Genomic DNA, 21,954 nt, shown 5'->3' with positions numbered 1-21,954 from the left:
AGGCACGCTCACTTCACGTTTGATCTCGGTTCTGGGGGAAGGAGCTGTGTTCATGTATCTGGCTGTTGTGAGTTTAAAACGTGAGTAATCTGATCAGTTCTTTATGGGAACTTCCCTGGTACATCACAGGTTGTGTAATGTATATTATGCTTCAGGGGTGCGCGGGTGAAGATTACATTTCCTGTTTGAGAGAGTCGCTGATCTGTGTTAGCCAGGTAATTGTTTGGTTGTTTTATCCCGACGTGTAATCTAAAATGTAGGTTTTCTAGACATCGTTAGTTGAATTGTAGGGTAATCAGTAGTGTGTTCTGGCAATGCGCATGCGCAAAACGTTTCCACGCTGGATTTATGGCATATCTGATGACCTGCCCATAATTCTGCGGTACCTTGCCTTTATACGTATTCGGATGTGAAATGTAAGTAAAAATCAATATATCTTGAATTAAATAATTTTCTTAAATTAAAATGGTGACAAAAAATAGTATTTTATAGTAAAAAAAAAAAATGAGTCTTTACCGATATAATACTTTTGTGATTGTGATGTAAACACCACCACAGACATTTGAAGCTGACAAGATGTGCTACCCCTCTTTCTACATCCTTAATTCAGGTGGTGGTTCCTTCTGATAGGTGTTTAGAGCTGACAAGACATGCTACCCTGTTTGTGATTTATATCGTTTCATTGGTATGAGTCTTGTATTTTTAATTCAATATTGTATTTTTATGGGCTCATGTGATTATTAAGGAGATTTAATAATTGAACTAGCATCGGGAGGTTAGCAACAATATTCCTTGTTGGATTATTGGTGGGTTAAATTGTGTCTCTTACTATGCTGTCAAATAAAAAAATAATTTTTGTGTACTCTGGTTTTAAGTTCATTTGAGTTGCCTGGATGGGGAAAAGTTTAGGTTTAGGCTCTTCTACCAATAAAAATAGGAGTGGCATAGTCATATACGTGCGATGTGTTTTGTGGTACATTTATTTATATTTACATTTATTCATTCAGCAGACGCTTTTGTCCAAAGCGACTTACAAATGAAGAAATACAAGCAACGCAATATATCAAGTGGAGAGCAATACAAGTAGTGCTACCATACAAGATTTATAATTGAGTTCTAGAAAACCAAAGTAGGGATGCACCGATACCGATACCAGTACTCGGGTGTTGGCCCGATACTGGGCTCATGTACTCGTACTTGTAAAACTACCCCGATACAACCGCACCGATACCACTTTATGACAATGTGACATAGCCTAACATCTCGTCAGTTGAGCAGGTAGTCGGAAGAGGAGCAATGTCAGCAATTTGGAGATATTTTAAGATAAGTGATGATGATAAAAGCAAAGCAGACTGCAAACTATGCTCTGCTAAATTGTCAAGAGGAGGGGTAAAAAATAGTTCATTTAACACAAGCAATTTGATTAAACATCTAAAGAACAAACATAACGCCGAGTGCAAAGAGTTTGCAAATGTTAGCAGCGGGAAACAGCAACAACCAACTTTGCAGCAAACGCTGGAGAAGCGAGAGACAATGTCCAGAGACAACCCACGGGCAGTAAAAATAACAGAAGCTCTTACACAGTTCATTGCTCTTGATGACCAACCGTTGTCAGTTGTAGATAATACAGGATTTCATCGTCTTCTTTGTGTACTTGAGCCGAAGTATGAGATTCCCAGCCATCACAACATTACAGATTACCAAAGCTGCATGACTTGGTGAAAAAGCACATCAGGAACCTGTTGCAGGACATTTCGGCCTTCAGCTTCACCACTGATATTTGGACTAGCAGTGTCAGCCCAATGTCTCTTATAAGTTTGACAGCACAGTGGATTGATGAGGATTTTACTCCCCAGAGAGTCGTTTTACAAGTAATGCAGTTTAGGGGTTTGCACACTGGCCAAGCCATAGCAGGTGCGTTTGATGACATGCTTCAGACGTGGGGAATTCCGAAAAGTTGTGTTCACGTTGTGTTGTGGGACGATGCCAACAACATGATCAAGGCTATGAGTGATGCTGGACTACCTAGCTTGCTATGTGCCATTCACACCCTCCAGCTGGCTGTTAACGAGGGTGTTTTGGCTCAGAAAAGTGTAGCTGATGCGGTGGCAGTCGGACATAAAATAGTCATTTTAAACATTCCGCCTTAGCCTACTCCCAGCTGGAAGACATTCAGATGCAGCTCAACATGCCTATAAGGAAACTCCAGCAAGACGTTCAGACCCGCTGGAATAGCACGTACTACATGGTACATTCTCTCATCGAGCAGAAGCGGGCTCTGGGAATATTTGTGTCTGAATATTATCTCCCCAACAATCTCACCGCTTACCGGTGGACACTTCTAGAAAAGACTCTATCTGTTCTTGCTCCGTTTGAGGAGTTAACCCGAAAAATTTGCTCTTCTGATGCTTTGGCATCAGATGTGATTCCTGCTGTGACCGTGCTTCAGAGACTTTTGACCAAAGAAACAGACGAGGACCATGGCATCAAAACAATGAAGGGAACCCTAGCTACAGCCGTCACGAGACTCTTCACTGACACGGAAAAAAACCCACTCTACTGCACTGCAACTGTACTCGAACCGAGGTAAAGTGTGTGTGTGTTTACTGAGCATGTGAGAAAGAGAATGATGAAAACAAAACTGCCATTATGACTGACCTAAAACTTTTTACTATTTAACTTTTACATAATCAACTTACTTTAGTGATTTAAAGGCAGTATACTGACATTCATTCTGACAAAGCTTGTCTGTTACAAGCTAAATTATAATTTTCTCTGATTTCGGTATAAAGATCATTTTTTTCTCAAACATCAACACTGCTACAGAGGCTAAAGAGATGGTGATGCAGGAGCTGCAGAAGGTGTCTGGAGGAGTGGCAGACAAGCATGATTATCTGGGGGAACAACCTGCCAGAAAGCTATGCAAGGCCCAGGCCAGCAGCACTCTGGACAGTGTGTTTGATGAGATAGCACCTGCGCAAGCATCAACATCTCTGAGCAGTGCACCAATGGGTGCTGCCATTCAGTATGAATCAAGACATACCTTGGAGAGACCACAACTTCTCGGGAAGACAACCCACTGCAGTACTTGGGGGTTAATAAAGTGCGGTTTCCCACTCTTGCCCAGATGTCATGCAGATACCTCATAGCACCATGCAGTAGTGTGGAAAGTGAAAGGCTGTTTAGCTCAGTATCACATATTGTAGATGAAAACAGAAACAGGCTCACAGCTGATAATGCAGAGAAGCTCCTTTTCATCAAAAGGAACCTGCCTCTCACTTTTCCAAAAAAGCCTTAGTCCTTACAGACAGCACTAACATATTATGGCATATCACTGCAGTTGTTCTATTAAGTTGGGTGGTACTGAAATCCACTGAATGTGTTACAGGTTACATTTATGTGAAATGGGCAGCAGTGCCATGTTTGTTCAGAAAAACAAAAAGTTGAATGTTAAACTGTCAGCAACAGCAAGTTGTATACTTAATTTGTTACAGTCAGAAAGTGAAGAACATCTGATGAAAATAAAACAATGTAAGAACTGTAATGGTATAATTGTGAAGTACTCATATCGGTACTTAATTTGTTTTCTTTCTTTCTTTTTTTTTAAAGATAATGTGGAGGTTGGCATTTTGGAGGTTAGTTACGTGCTCACGGAAGAGGTGGGTCTTTAGCTGGTTTCTGGGACAGATAGTGTGAAGGTTCTGGAAAGGAACCTTGAGCCACGCTGAGTAGGCAAAGAGATATGGTAAAGAGATATGTGTGTGTGTATAATATATATATGTATGTATGTATGTATGTATATATATATATATATATAATGTATGTATTTATATATATAAATGCATGTGTGTGTGTGACACACGTAAGGGGACTCGTATATGCCACAGGTAACATATAGAAAGAGTGCATTTATATAAACCTGGAATTTGCTTTGCAGCCAGAACAACCATCAGTGTTCATTTCTGAGAGGAGCTCAACTTCATTACTGATTCTACTGAAGCTGATACTCATCACATCAGTCTAAATCACATTGCACTGGAGGTTGGAATATCTAGGTAACGCATGATTTTGTTTCTTTTCTCTTCAGGGTGATTATAAGCTTATTCTGTTGTATTGTTTTCGCTATATATTAAAGACATTTTGGTTTGAGATCAAAAGATGAATATGAGACGATAGATCAGAATTTCAGCTTTCATTTCCTCATATTTACATCTAGAATACAGGACAATGAGAATCACAAATGAAGGCCAGAAGCCAAAAGTCAAACCAGTTGTAGCAGTTGTAACAGAGAAAACAATGCTTAGAAATGTGCATGGGAAAATGGCAAAACTTAGAAAAGGTTAACAGGTGAATGAACTGGTTATAATGAATGAAATCAGGAAAAACAGGTAACAGGTACATTTATTAACCAGGTGTGTGGGAGTAAAGCTTGCAATACACATTAACGCTCTCTCTCTCTAGGCATACAGTATCTTCAGTGTCAATTCACCCAGCTCTATTTTAGACACGGAAGAAAGTGTGTTATTACTGATGACGGTATTGCAAACCCAGTGTTAAGCTGAAGACAATAAATCTCAAAAATCAGCAAACAAACAAGGGGCTTGAATTTTTTGGTCTTTTTTTGTTGTTTTTTTAGCTAACTACTTAGATAGGTACTGAATAATAGCCAGTCTGCTTTCTTGTCTGTATTGTTGTCTAGTCTTTGAAGAGCAATGCAAGCATAAGTGTGGGGTTAAAAAGTTATCATTCACAGTCATCATTTACAAAAATTCTGAATTATTGTAATTATTGTTTGCAAATGATTTGCCCGATTGTGTATTGTGCCACATCCAATTCAGCAAACACACACACACACATCCACACACACACAAACACACACACACACACACACACACAACCTGTTTCCAAGTCCTGAAATAACCCCGACTTTCACACACACTTTGTCAAGTCTTGCTCAAGCAATCTTGCATGTGTGAATCCATTCACGAGTTCACATTTTGGGTACTGATTATTCTAGTCTACTCTCTTTGAGGATTACCTGACTTTCTGTCTCGTTTTGACTAATTTAATTTAATTAAATAAAATTTTATTTGTATGATGTTTTAACAATGGACATTGTCACAAAGCAGCTTTACAGAAATATATAAATTCAGTACATAAATTTTAGAGAGCGACAGAGAGGAAGAGAGAGGTCATTAGGTATGCTACTTGTTATGTAATGTAATGGTTAAGAATAGAAGGAAACACAGATGTGATCACACCCTGGGATATAAGGAGGCCAACCACCTTATGGTGGTTGGGGGGGTTTCGGGTTTTATCCAAACATCCCAGTTCACCAAAACACTCTATGCCTGTGAAACCTCCAGACTGGCTTGACTAAACAAATATGTTTTCGGCCTGGACTTAAACACTGAGTCTGTGTCTGAGTCCCGAACACTAATTGGAAGGCTGTTCCATAACTGGGGCTTTGTAAAAGAAAGCTCTTCCCTCTGCTGTAGCCAGCACTATTCAAGGCACCAACAAATGGCCTGCACCTTTTGATCGAAGTAGGCATGGCCGATCATAAATGATCAAAAGTTCGCTCAGGTACTGTGGCGTGAGACCATTCAGTGCTTTATAGGTCAATAGTAGTATTTTATAATCAATGTGAAATATGATTGGGAGCCAAGGCAGTGTGGATAACATAGGGGTGATGTGGTCACTGGTTTATTCTGGTTCTAGTAGGGACTCTAGCAGCTGCATTCTGGACTAACTGGAGTTTGTCTACTGGAACATCCAGACAATAAGGCATTACAATAATAATAATAACCTAGAGGTGACGAAAGCATGAACTACAATGCTACAGTGGATAAAAAAGTCTACACACCCCTGTTAAAATGGCAGGTTTTTGTGATGGAAAAAAATTTAAACTTAGATAAACCATGCCAGAACTTTTTCCACTCTCAATCTGAAATTACAACGTATAAAAATTAAATGAAAAATAATCTTCAGCATTTTAAGAGAAAATAGAAAAAAATAAAAACTTAGTTAAATAACCTAGTTGCATAAGCGTGCACACCCCTGAACTAATACTTTGCTGACGCACCTCTTCATTTTACTACACTACTGTGCTGTGGCAAGTCAAGCTGTGACACGCTGATAGCCTTTTTGGCTATGAGTCTGTCAGCGGTCACAGATTGACTTGCCAATATTTCCCCACTCTTTCCTGCAAAAACGTTCATCCATCAACACATCTCCTCTGCACAGCCTGCTTCAGGTCACCCCCACAGATTTTTAGTTGGATTCAGGTCAGGCTCTGGCTACATCATTCAAAAACCTTGACTTCTTTTGGTTAAGCCATTCCTTTGTTGATTTGGATGTCTGCTTTGGCTCACTGTCATGCTGAAAGGTGAAATTCCTTTTTATCTTCAGCTTACTAGCAGACATCTGAAGGTTTTGCCCTAAAATCAGCTGGTATTTGTAGCTATTCATGATTTCCTCCACCTTGATAAAAGCCCCAGTTCTGGCTGAAGAAAAGCTGCCACCACCATGGTTCAACATGGGTATGGTGCACTTTTGGTGATGTGCTTTTTGGAATTATGGAATTATTAAACTTTTGGAATTGTAATAACACATAACACATTTTGCCACATGGTTTGGGGTGATTTTGCAATATTATTAAAGACATCTCCTCAACCACCACCAGTCTGTAGCATCCACCTGGATGATGCGATGGCATAGTGCACCAGACTGCCCACCACACACCAGCTATTGGTGGAGAGGAGAGTGATGTAGCCAATTCAGGGATGGAGATTATTAGGGGGCAATTATAAGTTCCAATGGGGGAATTTCACCAGGACATCGCTAATAACAAGTAACAATAAGTGCTTCAGACGTAAGAGATCTAATATTTAACAGTCCTAGCTTCAGATCTAATGTGCTGGGTGTGCATTCAGTATGATCTTATTTTATGCTAATTGAGTTGCTAAAACAGACTTTTCTGAGTATTTCTAAATTTTTGTTTAGCTCGGAGAATAGACACATTCTCAATATAGTGGAACCTGAGTGATGACTCAGTGTAGCAAGCAGACAATAAGTTTAGCCTGCTTATCTGCTCCTTCTTGTTTGTCACTGATTAACCAGGCTTGTTCTGAAACTATGTGCTATGCTGCATAGTACATCAAACTACACCTATTATAAAGCTCACATTGTTTTTGAAGCACCACCTGGACATCGAGCAGTTCAGTGAGCATACTGCTGCATCTGGGGTTTGTCCTGACTTGCTTGATTGCCTTGTGATTTTTAGTAAAGCACTTGGATCCAGCTCTCTGCCTCAACTTGATGATTATTTTAATAAATAACTAAAGATCAACAAGTGAGCCTATTTGCAAGTCAGTTGAAATATTTTAGTAGATCATTTAAAGTCTACTGCCTTATTCATATGTCATTCAATGTCTTCTTGGCTATGTTAAAATAACCAGATTTTTTGCAAGCTCAGAGACAAATGTAACTGAAATCCAATCACTCAAACAGTGGAGCAGAGTATGACAGGAAGCACAGTGGAGAGTCTATCCTGGGCCTGTCCCAAAACTACCAGTAGTCAATGTTTCAAATGGATTGTAGCTTACTGATTAGGGGTGTAATAGAAAGTCACTGTCTATATCTGCACTTTTTTGGTATTTAGATTTAAACCTAAAGTGGGCGTTGCCTAAACTCGAAGTTTTTTTAAAAAAAAATTATTATCAAATATGGACCAAATGACTCTGCTTCATACTGGTTTAAAACCCCATAGTTAGAAATGGCAGCACTGTCAGCATGATTTGTTAATTTTGTCTCTAACTGTTCATCAACAACCTGTTTTAAAACTGTTTAAAAAAAACCCCAGTTACATTAATGAATGTCACCCTTTTTTTGTCCCGAAAGCTTCATATTGTGACTGCTCGCCCACATAAACATTTTCCCGTTTTTTTTCTTGATGCTTTTAGCCTCAACAGAGTGTATAGGGGTTTATAAGCAGGTAAGCTGGTTGTACTGACAACACAGGGAAAAAATCAGTTAACTTATAAAGGACATTAGGTTCTATAGGCAATAGTTAACAAAGGGAAGTTGATTGTGTTAATTTTGTTTTATTTTCTAAGACACAGGTGAGAATCATCACAAGCTACCTGCTGGTGCGACCTGCATCCTCTCTGTCCACAGTTGCCACATATCCCCACATCCAGCCTGGAACCACTGTTTATAACAGTGTCACTCATAAACTCATATGTAAATTAAGCAACCTGGGACTAGACACTTCGCTCTGTTCATGGATTATGGATTTTTTTTACTAACAGACTGCAACATGCAAACTCCTCCTCCAACCGTATCTTAAACACAGGTGTACTGCAGGGCCATATGCTCATTCACCCTTTTCACTTTTCACTGCACCCCAATTGATTCTTCCAACTATACAGTAAAGCTTGCTGATGAAAACAGCATAGTGGGACTCATATCAGGAAACGAGGAGGAGGTTCAACATCTAGTTTAGTGGTGTATGGACATTAATTTGGTCCTGAACACCACAAAAACCAAAGAGATGATTGTAGATTTCAGGCGATCCAGGAAGATCACACATCCCCCTTTGCATATAAACAGAGAGGAGGTGGAGAGTGTTAATGACATCAGGTTCCTTGGAGTCTGCATAACAAAAGATCTCGCATAGTCTGTCAACACCTCCAACCTGGTGAAGAAAGCAAAACAAAGGCTATTCTTCTTGTGGAAACTTAAGCAGGCCAGACTACTTACACAGCTTTTAGTAAACTTTTACCGCAGCATCATAGAGAGCATACTCAATGCTAGCTGCACTGGTGAAAACCAAAATGATTGGTTTCAGACAGTTCAAACAGCACAGCAGATTGTAGGCTCTGAGCTCCTGAACTGGATATTTTGTATGCTAGCCGACTACACACAAAGGCTAGCAGCATCATCCACCCACCCAGGACACCCAAGACCAATGTCCCTTTGCCATCTGGGAGGAATTAAAGGGTCATGAAGTCCTACACAAATAGACTCAAATCCAGTTTCCTCCCCAGTGGTTGCTTGAAGTAAACATAACAAAAAAACGGATGCTAAACGCTTTCCTGCATCTCAATCATGCATGAAATCATGGATCCTTCTGTGTACTCCCTCTAGCTCCCTATACATATGGACTGGGACTCTCAAACACAGACTCTGATGACACAAAATATATTAAAAACATGCATATTTTGTACATTTAGCTTTGGAAAACAACTGCTTTATATCAAACACGTTATTTGCGGCATCTAAGAGAATGGATAACGAATCCAGTTGTTTGTATTGTCTGTCTTGGGGAGTGTCTGCACAATTGTGTGACCAGCTCAGTAAGGTGCTCCTTTGTGTCACATTTGTCACTGTCTGCAAGCTTGAGCTTGTTTGTTGACAAAATATAATGTAACGACAAAAAATACCTCTGTGTTTTTTTTTTGCTTATGCAATTAGACTGGTTGCCCTGGCTTCTAATGGTTTGTAGGAAAGTGCATCTTTCTTAATTGACACTTTGTGATTGTACCAGATATATACAGTACAGTCATTGGTGGAAGAAAGTCCTATGTTTTTATTTATGAGGGTGTAAATAACCGTTGTGTGGTCCTCACCAACATCTATTAAAAAAAAAAACCCCAAATAACCTCAGGTGACAACAACAAAAACAACAAAAAAAAACCCAGATTTCAATATGTAGTTTTGCCAACAGTCTTCCCGGTTTATTTCCTGATTCGTACATGCTGTACCTGGCAAAAAATAAAGAGGATTCTGCTTTCTGTGTATAAAGTTGATCAAGCGCTGATCTTGTTGTCTGTATTTCTCTGTACACCCGCTTGTCTAATGAATCTTTAAACCTGGACTCTATCTCTATAGATTCAGCTTCTGGTTCCAACAGTTTTTTGTAGTCTCCCTCTTCGTTGATGAAGCATATGAAATTATGGTACCTCTTATAAAAGCTTTGCCTGTCTCCCACAGGATTAATGGGCAGACATCTGGTGATTCCCACCTCAGACTTGTGTGTGTGGAGTTTGCATGTTCTCCCCATGCTTCTGGGGTTTCCTCCGGGTACTCTGGTTTCCTCCTGCAGTCCAAAGACATGCATTGTAGCCTGATTGACGTGTCCAAAGTGTCCGTAGTGTATGAATGAGTGTGTGAATGTGTGTGTGATTGTGCCCTGCGCTGGATTGGCACCCTGCCCAGGGTGTACTCCTGGGATAAGCTCCAGGTTCCCCCACGACCCTGTGTAGGATAAGCAGTACAGAAAATGGATGGATGTATGGATGGATGGACATCTGGTGACTCATTGGTTTCTAAGAAGTAATTCCATTGCACTTTCAGATAATCTAAGAATTTTGGATTGTTAAACAATGAGCTATTGAGCCTCCATGTTTCACATGAGGGGTCCCTAAAGGTGGTTCAAATCCTATGCTTAAGGGCGCGTGATCTGAAAAGGAAATTGGTCCAATATCACACAATGTAGTGCAATCCAATCCTAACCTAGAAGCAAAAAAATAATCAATCATTGAAAAAGACTTGTGGAGCCAAATAAAAAGTGAAATCTTTACCTTTGGGATACACATGTCTCCACATGTCGAGGATGTTAAGATCATTACAGAGGTCTCTTAAGGTCTCTTAAGGCTCTGGACTTTCTGGTGTTTCTCACTAGAAGTGATGGGTTTCTTGTCGAGGTCAGCATTCATGACACAATTTTAATCTCCACTCAGGACTGTGAACGGGCTAAGGCAGGATGCGACATCTCTCAGCAGAGATGCAAAAAAATATTTTGGGAAGACTTATGGGCATAAACAGAACCTATTGTAACCAATTCTACATAAAGGTAGCCTGAAATGATCACATATCTGCCCTCTTTATTTTTAATCATTCTATCCAGTTTAAAAGGGAAATGTTTGTGAAGTAGTATAGCAACCCCTCTGCTATTAGATTTAAAAGATGAGAAAAATAATGGTAAATGGTCTGCACTTATATAGCACTTTTTAAATCTTAGATTAGCTGTTCCAAATTGCTTTACACTGTGTCTCATTCACACACCAACGGTAGCAGAGCTGCCATGCAAGGCACTAACTTGCCATCGGGAGCAACTTGGGGTTCAGTGTCTTGCCCAAGGACACTTTGACATGTGGAGTCATGTTTGCTGGGAATCGAACCGCCAACCCTATGATTAGTGGACAACCCGCTCTACCACCTGATCCACAGCTGCCCAAATAAAATCCATCGCCCACCCAATCTCACTGTAATTTGGCATGGTCAATATTATTCAAATGAGTTTCTTGTAACAGAGCTACCTGAACCTTCCCAGGCAGTGCTTGTGGTAGATCTCCTCAATGGTAGGTAGCTGGGTGCCAGTAATCCGTTGGGCAGCTTTCACCACCCGCTCTAGTGCTTTACGTTCTGCTGCAGAGCAGTTACCACACTGAGATGCAGTTTGTGAGTATGCCCTCAATGGTACAGCAGTAGAAGTCCATAACGATCCTGGGACACAGGTGAACTTTCTTAAGGCTCCATAGGAAATAAAGGCACTGCTGTGCCTTTTTGACAAGGGTGGAGATGTATAGGGACCAGGTGAGATCATCAGAGATGTGGATGCCAAGGAACTTGTAACCAGACACATGCTCCACTACTGCTCTGTTGATGTGAATGGGTGTGTGTGCATGGTACCCGCCCTGCCTGAAGTCCACATTGATCTCCTTGGTCTTGTGGGTGTTCAATTCCAGGTTATTGGCAGCACACCACATAGCCAAGCACTGTACCTCATACCTATAGGCTGACTCATTGTCGGTACCTACCACCGTGATGTCGTCTGCGAACTTGATTATGTTGTTGGAACCATAAACAATAATACAGTCACAGGTGAATAGGGAGTACAGAAGAGGGCTCAGCACGCAGCCCTGAGGCACGCTGGTGTTCAGAGTGATGATGGAGGAGGGGAGGTTATCTAATTTTACAGACTGGGGTCTGTTAGTCAAAAAGTCCAGACACCAATTGCAGAGGGATGTGATGATACCAAGCTGGCAGAGCTTGGAGATCGTCTTGCAGGGAATCACAGTATTAAATGCTAACACAAAGCAATGCCCACATGCAGACTGATCTAATGGCCCGGTAAGGTCCATCCCAACTCATTCAAAAGGGACAATTAATGGGATTGGGCGCAACGGTGCTTTTGGGGTGGCCGGTGGATTCACCAGCTGGCATTCACAGCATCCCACATCCCACACAACCTCCACTACATGCAGATCCCATCCGTGAATATGTCCTGGGCTAATGACTGGAACCCTGGCCAGTTGGATGGGTGAGGTGCGGGCTAACCGCCACCTCTACTCTATGCTTTTGGCCTTGAAATTCGATGTCAATGGGCACCATTGAGTATTGTGAACATCCCCATGCACACACCTCACCTTCACTAAATGTGCATTCCCCTGTGCTTCCCCTTGAACCAAGAGTTGGTGGACCAAAGTTTGAATACAGCCTCAATCCACCAGTGCCTGCTATGTACCCCCTTCACACTCACCGGTATGCGGTATGTCCCGGCTTGATCGGAGGCAACCTGTGGCCCGTCAGGGAGCTGGACCAGAGCCCCCACCTCCATGATGGGGCACTGGTACTGAAAGTGCCCCGGGTCCCCACATCACCAACACGCAGGCCCAGGCATCCCTATGGCACCTGCAGTGTTGGGGGCCCTCACCTGTGGAAAAGAGGGGACAGAAAGAGGGGAAGGAGTAGGGGGGGAATAACAGGTATGGGGTGCAGGTCTTGGGAAAGCCAGCCTCCTTCGCCAGGGTGCCGGAACAGGGACGGGATGGGCAGAAGAGGGTAACACATTGTGTTATCCCGTTGATTGCATGTATTATTTAAACCCCTTGTGTGTCTTTATTCAGATGTGAAGTATATGCTCAATTGTTGTTGTCTCTGTCTATACCTAGCTGCTCTCTGTTATAGTTTCTCTGGTTTTGATTCTGTTTTGCCCTCAACTCTTATTCTCTGCCTTACCTATTCCAGTCTTTTTGCATGATCGCCTGACCTTGCCTGTCTAAAGTTTTAGATCTTTGCACTACACTTTGGATTGCACTTGCATCCGTCTCCAAAACTTATTACATGACAATCTCTATGCACCTTAACAAAATCTTTAACCTACATTTCTGCTTTTTTTCTTTATTTTAAATTGCCACATTCTCTCCATTATGAAGAGCAGGCATATTGCTATTCTTTCTATTAACTCCCATCTTTCTTATCATACCGCATATATCTGAGGTCTGAGTTTCGGTTCCTATTGTATTGCAAAATTTTGCTTTGCTGTTCCTATAGTTTTCCTGAATATAGCTTGTGCTCTCTTATAATTAATTAGATCTGTGAATGAACAAGTTGTTTTCGCCTTCCTAGATGCACTGTTTCTGTTTCTAACAGCTGTTCCACACTCATCATTCCACCATGGAACTACTTTCTGTTTACTAACTTTTGCCACCTTACCAATGCTTTATACCTTACTCTGCTGTATTATGTATTATACTGCTTATACTTGAGTTGCATTCCTCTACTTCACCTTCTAATTCAGACACTTCAATTAATCTATTACTGCAAATTGTGCTAAACTTATCCCAGTACACATTTCTGTACTTCCATCTAGGCATACACTCTTCTTCACTCAATTGAACTTCCAAACCTAGTGTGCAATCCCCCACACTTTCCTCCCCCAGTCCAAAGACATGCATGGTAGGAGGATTGGCGTATCCAAAGTGTCCGTAGTGTATGAATGGGTGTGTGAATGTGTGTGCACGGAAGGAGCCTCCCCTGGCGCACCCTGGGCAACGTTCAGTATCATACTGCTGAGCGGCTAATCCTTCCACCACGATGGTTTCACTATGAAGTGGAACCTCGACACGAAAAGAAGAAGAAGTGTGCAATCAGTTAGATAATGATCACTACCTAATGTAGACTAATTTATAACTCTCCATGTTCCCTTTCTTGCTACATCCTCAGAACATAAAGTAAGGTCAAGCACAGATTCTATTTCCTCTTACTACATCCAGTCTAGTACAGCTACCACCATTTAGACAAACTAATCGAAGTTCATCCATCACTTCCTCAATTATATTACCATTAACATCAGTGAAAGCACTCCCCCAAAGAGTATTATGGGCATTAAAATCACCACACCAAAGTATCTTATTATCATTAAAACTCCCAATATTTTCAAGTGTTTCTTTTCTTAGTTTATTACATGGATTATAAAAATTTATAACATTAATACTCCTATTATCATACCATATTTCCACAGATATCACCTCTACTTCATTATTATGAATTTCTCTGAAGTTCAAGCCTTGTTTTATAAAAGAAGCTACTCTTCCTTCATTTCCTGATTTCCTATCCTTCCGTATCCATATATAACAAAATATCCATGTATAACAAAATCAAGATGTGGCTTGAGCTATGTCTCCTGTATACATATCTGGTTTCTGCTGTAAATCCTGAATAATTTTTTTAAACTCTTGTCCATTTGCTAGAAGACCTCCTGCATTCCATTGTAGTATGCCTAATCCTTTCATAAACATTCCCTATATGTTCCTTGTGTTCCAGCTATTCTGCCTTTGAGTGCTTACTATTCTGGAGTTGTCTTAAATGTCTTTCAAAAAACTCTTGAGGTTTATATTTCAAATTAGCATGCTTTTGCACTGCTGCCTGATGTGAAGCTGCACTTTAAAGGTTCCAATTAGAACCAAAATGGGGTTTTCAGACTGATACCATAGGAGAACCCTTTTAAGTTGCACAAAGAACCTTTTACTCTCAAGTTCTTCAGAGAACCACAAATGGTTCTCCATAGCAGTGCCACAAAGAACCAAGTTATCATAAGTTCTCTAAAAACCCTTAGTGATTTAAGGAACCAAAGTAAGGTTCTTAAGAGTGATGCCAGGTGAACCTTTTACAGTACCACAAAGAACTTTATAGGGTTCACTTTAACCTGTTAAGGAATGATACCTAATGAAACATAAAGAACTTCTTTAATCTCCAAAGAACCATATAGCTCAACTCAAAAACCCTATACAATGAAAAATGTTTCTTGACAAGAAGAAGGTTCTTTGCAGAACCTATGGGGCTGTAAAGAACCATTGAAGAACCTTTATTTTTAAGTGTAGTGAAAGATACACTTGATACACTTTTGCTGCTGTGGTTCTTCTTGCTCTCTAGACAATCCCGAGATGACAATGCATCTTCAGTCTTGGAGTTATTTGCATGCATAATGCACCACTGTATAGTGGAATTTCTTTGGAAATTAGCAATTCCTTCCTGTGTCTCTTTTAGAAACTCCCAAATTTCTGCAGGAATACATGTAGCACTGTTTACACATTCATCCATCCATTTTCCATACTGCTTATCCTACACAGGGTCACAGGGAAGCCTTAAGCCTATTCCAAGGAACTCAGGGCACAAGGTGGGGCCTGTGCTCCTGGACCAGGTGCCAACCCATTGTAGGTCACAATCGCACACACATTCAAACACCATGGACAATTTGAAAATACCAATCAGCCTTACAGCACTGAAACCGGAGTACCCGGAAGAAACCCCAAAAATGTTTAACTTGCAGTATTTACAATAAAATATTTTAGAAAACATATATTTTTTAACCAACATGGTCTTACAATCCTAAATAAAAATCTACATGATGAAAACTTATAACAGTCATAGCAGTATGTCGTTTGCATTTATTAGCTAGTTTTTTGGTGACCTTGTTGCTTTTTACTGTGAGACTGTGTAACAGCTGTGTGAGTTGGATCTGAGGTTATATAAGACATGGGCAGCAGTACAGACAGTATCCTTGTAGCTTGACCTTCCCACCGGAAGGGACGGAGAGAGAGAGGGAGGGAGAGAGAGAGAACTTTATAAATAGGGCTCCAATTTTTAACAGGCTAAGATTTCTGTGTAGATTAACTGTATGAAATATATTACAGGCCAGCAGGCTTATAATTGTACATTACACATGTGTAATGAGCAGTTTGCTAATGTGTATATAAAAATGTACAGTAGTCATAAGTAAAGTCATAGGTAAAGTGGCAGTGTGTGTGTAAGAATATGCAATGACCTTATGTAATAATTGTTGTGCAGTATGCACTGTAAAGGATGGGTATGCAAAATAAGTAGACATGTCCATCACCTTCAGTGTCCACATAGCTCCCCAACCTCATTGTTGATTCATTGTAGAGGAGCTTTCCCATTTCCTGTTTGCTGTTTGTAAATTCAAATTACCTTATTTTTTCCTTAAAATGGTAAATTTACTCAGTTTAAACATTTGATATGTTTTCTATGTTCTATTGTGAATAACATATGGGTTTATGAGATTTGCAATCTCATATTCTCTAATTTATTCACATCTTACACAGCGTCCCAACTTTTTTGGAATTGGGGTTGTATATAGTTTTTGTACAGTCCAGTTCTGTAATCTAAGAATCTTGTGTGCTCAAAATTTGAGTTGTATTTCTCCATGAATTTGCAGCAAACACACAGCAATTCCATTATGAATTGATCTGGTCTGCTTAAATAGTGCACTAATCACCCCAAAACTTAACATTACATGAAATTATGTCAGCTTAACAATATGATCAATATGTTTTGACAATGTCAGTGTCAATATGTTTTAACTTAATATAACAAGTATAATCTCTTTATAAAGCACTCTGCTGCTTTTTTAAAAAAAAAAAAATTACAGTCAGATTATTGTATTTTATTAGATATCTTGGCACTCATTCGACCAAATTGCAATATTTCACTAAAAATCGGATTTTTGTTAAGAAATACACTATATTGCCAATGTTTATGGACAACTGACACCCAAATTCTGACCAAAAAATTCAAAGCGAACAATTGTAAAGGATGTTGTGATGTAAACAGGGTGAGATGGATGTAATTGTAATGGGTTTGGAAAATACTCCAAAAATTTAACATATAGAATTACACAAAAAGGAGATGTGTACCTGGTGTGACTGTCTGTTTGTGTGAGTGCTTTCCCATTTGGTTGTCGTGATGTCATTGATTTGTGTAATTTCCTGTTTTGGCTCCTCCTCTTACCTTTTGCGTTATGGTTGTATGGGAGAGAGAGGAGAGGGAGAGAATAAACAAAGAAGTTGACCCAGTTGCCGTCCGCTAGTTTCTTTCTGGATTAAATAGAAACACAACGCAGACTACAACCAGTTATACAATCACGGTTAAAGCTTTTATTGAAAGAGTCAGGCAGACAAATTCAAAAGGTAAAGAAGAACTTGTGGTCAAAAACAGGCATGGCTAAGGCGATCAGCAAACAGGGTAGACAGGGAACTGGCAGAACACGAAAACTGAGAAACTAGGAACAAGATAAATAAACTGGAAATGAGAACACAAAACGAAGGCTTGGTAACACACTGGTAGCAAAACACAGAAACTATACTTCGCCATGAACAAAGACACGCAAGGGTTTAAATATACAATGAAATCAAAGGTAAAACATAAACAGCTGTGAATAATGATGACACATGAGGGATAACAAGACAGGGTCAGAGACATGACATAAAACATAACAAAACACACGTGTCAAAAAGTAACCAAGTATGATAACCCGGAAGAGCACGCTGTTTGCAAAATTTTGGGAATGGAAATTTTAATGTTATATCATACAAAAACATCTGTCAGAGATTTACCCTCATGCTGAGCAATGTCTTATAACATTAAAATTAAAATTTCCCTTCACTGGAACTACATGGTTGAGCCTAAACCCTTTCCAGCATGAAAATTGGCACAAATCGAGCTCCATGAAGACATGGTTTGCCAAGTTTGTGAAAAGGAGTGAAAGTGAAACTCGAGTGTCCTGTGCAGAGCCCTGACCTCAACCAAACTGAGCACCTCTAGGATGAACTGGAATGAAAATGCACTCCAGACCTCCTTGCCCAATATCAGTGCCTGACCTCACTAATGCTCTTGTGGCTGAATGAGCACAAATCAACACAGCCACGTCCCAAAATCTAGTGGAAAGCCTTCCCAGAAGAGTGGAGCTTATTATAACAGCAAAGGAGGTACAGCCTGAAACTTTCGGCCATTCAGTGTGATTTAAGTCCATCCAGTCAGAACTTACATACTCACCCTCAAACATACAGTCATGTGAAAAAAATAATAAGCCTCATGTAAATGTTACATAATAAGCTTCATGTAAGTGTTACATAATTTAAGACTACCTGCTCCTATACTTTTGCTCACCTAAAAATTGGTGGTCTGCCAACAAAGGTGCCATGTTTTAAGTTGTTTAACACATCTAGGTGTAGATATCAGGAAATGAAAGCTGAAATTGTTATCAATTATCTCATATTCATCTTTTGATCTCAACCCCAAATGTCTTCAATGTATAGTGAAAACAATGCTTGATGCTTCATCTTACAGAGACCAGCAATGCACTGCTTGCAGATGATAAGCTCCCATCAAGCTTATCATCTGCAAACAGTGGGATTTCTTATGATCTTAAAAACCTTTTGATCTGAAGGTGTATGATTAAATGTTTGAAATCAGTGTTGTAGACAAAAATATAATCGTGCCGACATATTCATTCCTTTCATTAGAAAAAAATAAATACATTTTTTTGAACGGATGACTTGGAGGGAAATATTCAGAAAAGAAGCCGATAAGTCTCCAGCGTAGGTGTGAACTCCTTTAATACTGTTTAAAAAGCGTCTCACGGTTGAGAAAATGCCAAGAATACATTTCTGGAAATTCTAGGCAAAAAGGTGTACTTTGAAGATGCTAAAATATAAAATTAGTTTGATTTATTTTGGATTTTTTTATCACAACATAATTCCCGTGGTTCCATTTGTGTTACTCCAGAGTTTTTATGACTTTATTATTATTCTAAAATGTGGGAAAAAAGCTACTTTGTGCCAATGTCTATTGTTACCCTCTGTCTTTTAGGTTTAGATTGTGTTTTAACAAGATGAATACAGGAAATCGAGTTTGCTCTATTTATTGTATAATGTACAGAAGAATCTTCCACTTCCAGAAAATTTGAATTCCTCGGAACGAAACTGCACACTCACTATGAGAAACAGCAGGGAAGAACTGAAAGAGTCATAATTAAAAACACATTCACTACACATGCCTACGTGTGTGAGAGCGACAGAGAGAGAAAGAGAGACACAGAGACTGACCTGATTACTAATGCACATAATTAATGCTAAGCCTATATCTATATCTAGCCATAAGCAAAACCTTATTCTCAGTGATCAAAAGGTTTTTTGGTAACCAAAAACGTTTCTTATAAATATAATAAAAGCTACAGTTGAGTGCTGGACTTCGGAAGAGAGACATGGAAGGGTGTGTTACTTATTATTTTACTTATCACTGAGTGATAAGAAAATATTTTTTACATTTGGCTTAAAGCCATTTTTAATGTGGCACTTTCAGTTCTTAACTTTCAAAACAGTGTTTCTGACCATTGTTTACAGCATTTAAAGGAAGCAGCAGAAGTCTGCATCAAATCTTAGTAATTGATAAATATTCTCTAACAGGATACATTCGACATGAATCAGTTTATTTTAGACTCTGTTTTAGACTATTTTAGTCTTTTCACTCTATTTTATATTCCATTTAAAAAGCGTGATATATTCAGTTTAAAAAGTGTGATCTATTTAATTAGAAAAGGAAACTATAATATGACATGACCTGATAAAATACATATTCTTAATTGGAATATTCTAATAGGTTTATTTCCCTTATGTATTTATGTGTCCAGTATGACGTATAGCATGTTCAGTATTATCCACATATTATCTGACCTACATATTTCCTATGTCCTATGATAAGATCACTCTAAACCAAATGAAAGATTATTAAACATATATATATATATAAAACTAATTTCAAGCTTTATTTTTTATTCTATTGGGAGATCATTTTACTTCTTTCTAGAAACAAATGCTTAACATTACCTCAATTATTTGACAATTTGCAGCTTGAAATTAGCAGCAAATGTCTAGAAGTAGGTTTAATAAACTTGTATTTGTTTTATTGTAATCTTATTGTAGATAAGAATTCATTCATAGATGCATTTGTCTGCTTGATGTGTTGTGCTTTTACTGTACATTGTTATGTTCAGCATGTTTGGGCATATTAGTGCAGAAAATAGCACAGCCAGGTTCCTCTGTTTTGATCCTCTTGTGATACTCTGATCATACTATTATAAATGAGGCACCTGGTGTAATTCTACAGAGCCAAAAGAATTAAATGTATTTTTTGTTCTGTTACAGATCTGTTTTTATAAAGACAGAGGCTAACACTGTTTGGGATTTCTCTTTTAAAATCTTTGGAAAGGAGAGTTTGTAACACTTGTAATGGTTTGAGAATGAGGCAGACTTGGAACTGAAAAGGGCTTTATTCTCAACTTTCTTCTCACTATTCAGCCTTTAAATGATCAACACACACGCACACCCACACACGGCTCTGTGCTGGCCATACTGTTTGGATTAAATCAGTTGTTGTTTACGTCAGTCAAATATCTAGATTTAACAATAAGAAGTAATAAATTTATCTAAAATAAATTTAGATAAATTAAATAATGTCACAATTAAAAGTCTAAATTGTCACTTATCTCATACCTTACGTTATGTGATACAGCCTTTTCTTGTGTTTGCACACAGAGCATAAATGGAATGTCTTTTGGCTCAGTGGAAGCACAGTTTTGGTCTGTTGCCAGATCTTTTGTGCAAATCTCTTTAGGAGGAGGGGACGAGTGGAAGGTTCACTACACTTACTGCGAGCTGTGCAACAGTTCAGTCTCAATTTTGCAGAATCAGCCTACTACACACTTCTGACTGACTTTTTTGTCTGAGGTAAGAAACTTTGAGCTTAGTTTGCACTGCATCCATGGTATAAGAAAGCAACAGAGTAAAGATGTGCAAATTTATTTTACTCCTGTAAATGATTTTATTGAGCATTTTTCAATCACAAATGATTTGATCTAATGCATACTGCAGTCATGCATATATACCGATAAAACATTCTGTAAAGGAGATTGGCAATTAACATCTACCTTCTTATCTAACACTTAACACTGTGTAAGAACTGGCATGAATGAGAGTGAGTCAGATGAATTGGAAAAGCAATAAGAGACGTGATATTTAATACCTTTTCATTTCACTTTCCTTTATTAGAATTGCCAAGATGTCCTTCAATGCTACAGATTATGACGATCTTACAGACTATTCCAACAATGATTTTTTTACTACTGAGCAAAATAAACTGAATGCGTACCTAAATTCAATCAGAATGCTATACATAATTGGATATTTCATCATCTGCACCCTTGGTCTGGTTCTCAACCTTTTAGTCATTATTGCAAGCAGCTATTACCACTGCAAATCTGACACTGCCAGGTGGGTATTGGGATTAGCCGGGACCCACTTGATCTGCTCAGCATTCTTACCATTGCAGCTCCTCTACAGCTGGTACCACTTCAACTGGCACTATGGAACAGCTCTGTGCAAAGTCTCATCCTATGTATTTTATGCCAGCCTGTTCTCCACAGCAGGTATACTGTCTCTATGGAGTGTCACTAACGGGAAAAAGATAAATAAATGCGCTATATTCAAGCATTCATCGCCAGTCGTGATCATGATTCTGTGCTCCTGGGCATTTGCAGCAGTCCTAAGCATTCCATCTTTGTACTCCCGAGAGCTTCGAATGACATTCTTGGGGGAGCAGTGCATTGATGACTACGATTTGGATGATGAGAAAACGACAAAAGTTGGCAAAACAAACCTAACCATTGTAGTTTGTTATAGGTTCCTACTTGGGATTTTGATCCCTGCATTTCTGATTAGCATCTCTTACTGCTGTAAGAAAAAGAAAAATGAAAAGCGAATCACATGTTTGGTAAAAGTGGCTTACTTTGTGTGCTGGACTCCCCTGCTA

The 21,954-nt window shown here is 39.2% G+C and overlaps 1 long non-coding RNA gene across 1 annotated transcript; it reads left to right on the top strand.

Moving 5' to 3' along the window:
• Positions 1-4: 4 nt before the first annotated feature.
• LOC128625701 (uncharacterized) lies at positions 5-21,210 on the top strand. The gene is made up of 5 exons (XR_008389002.1): positions 5-685; positions 3,610-3,745; positions 3,938-4,055; positions 20,682-20,873; positions 21,195-21,210. It is a non-coding gene; the product is annotated as an uncharacterized LOC128625701 (long non-coding RNA).
• Positions 21,211-21,954: the final 744 nt, after the last annotated feature.

This window comes from Ictalurus furcatus, chromosome 22 (assembly GCF_023375685.1).
Source record: "Ictalurus furcatus strain D&B chromosome 22, Billie_1.0, whole genome shotgun sequence".
Taxonomy (NCBI): Eukaryota; Metazoa; Chordata; class Actinopteri; order Siluriformes; family Ictaluridae; genus Ictalurus; species Ictalurus furcatus.
Note: the sequence above shows the minus strand (reverse complement) of the source record. Positions and strands in the feature narration are given on the sequence as shown.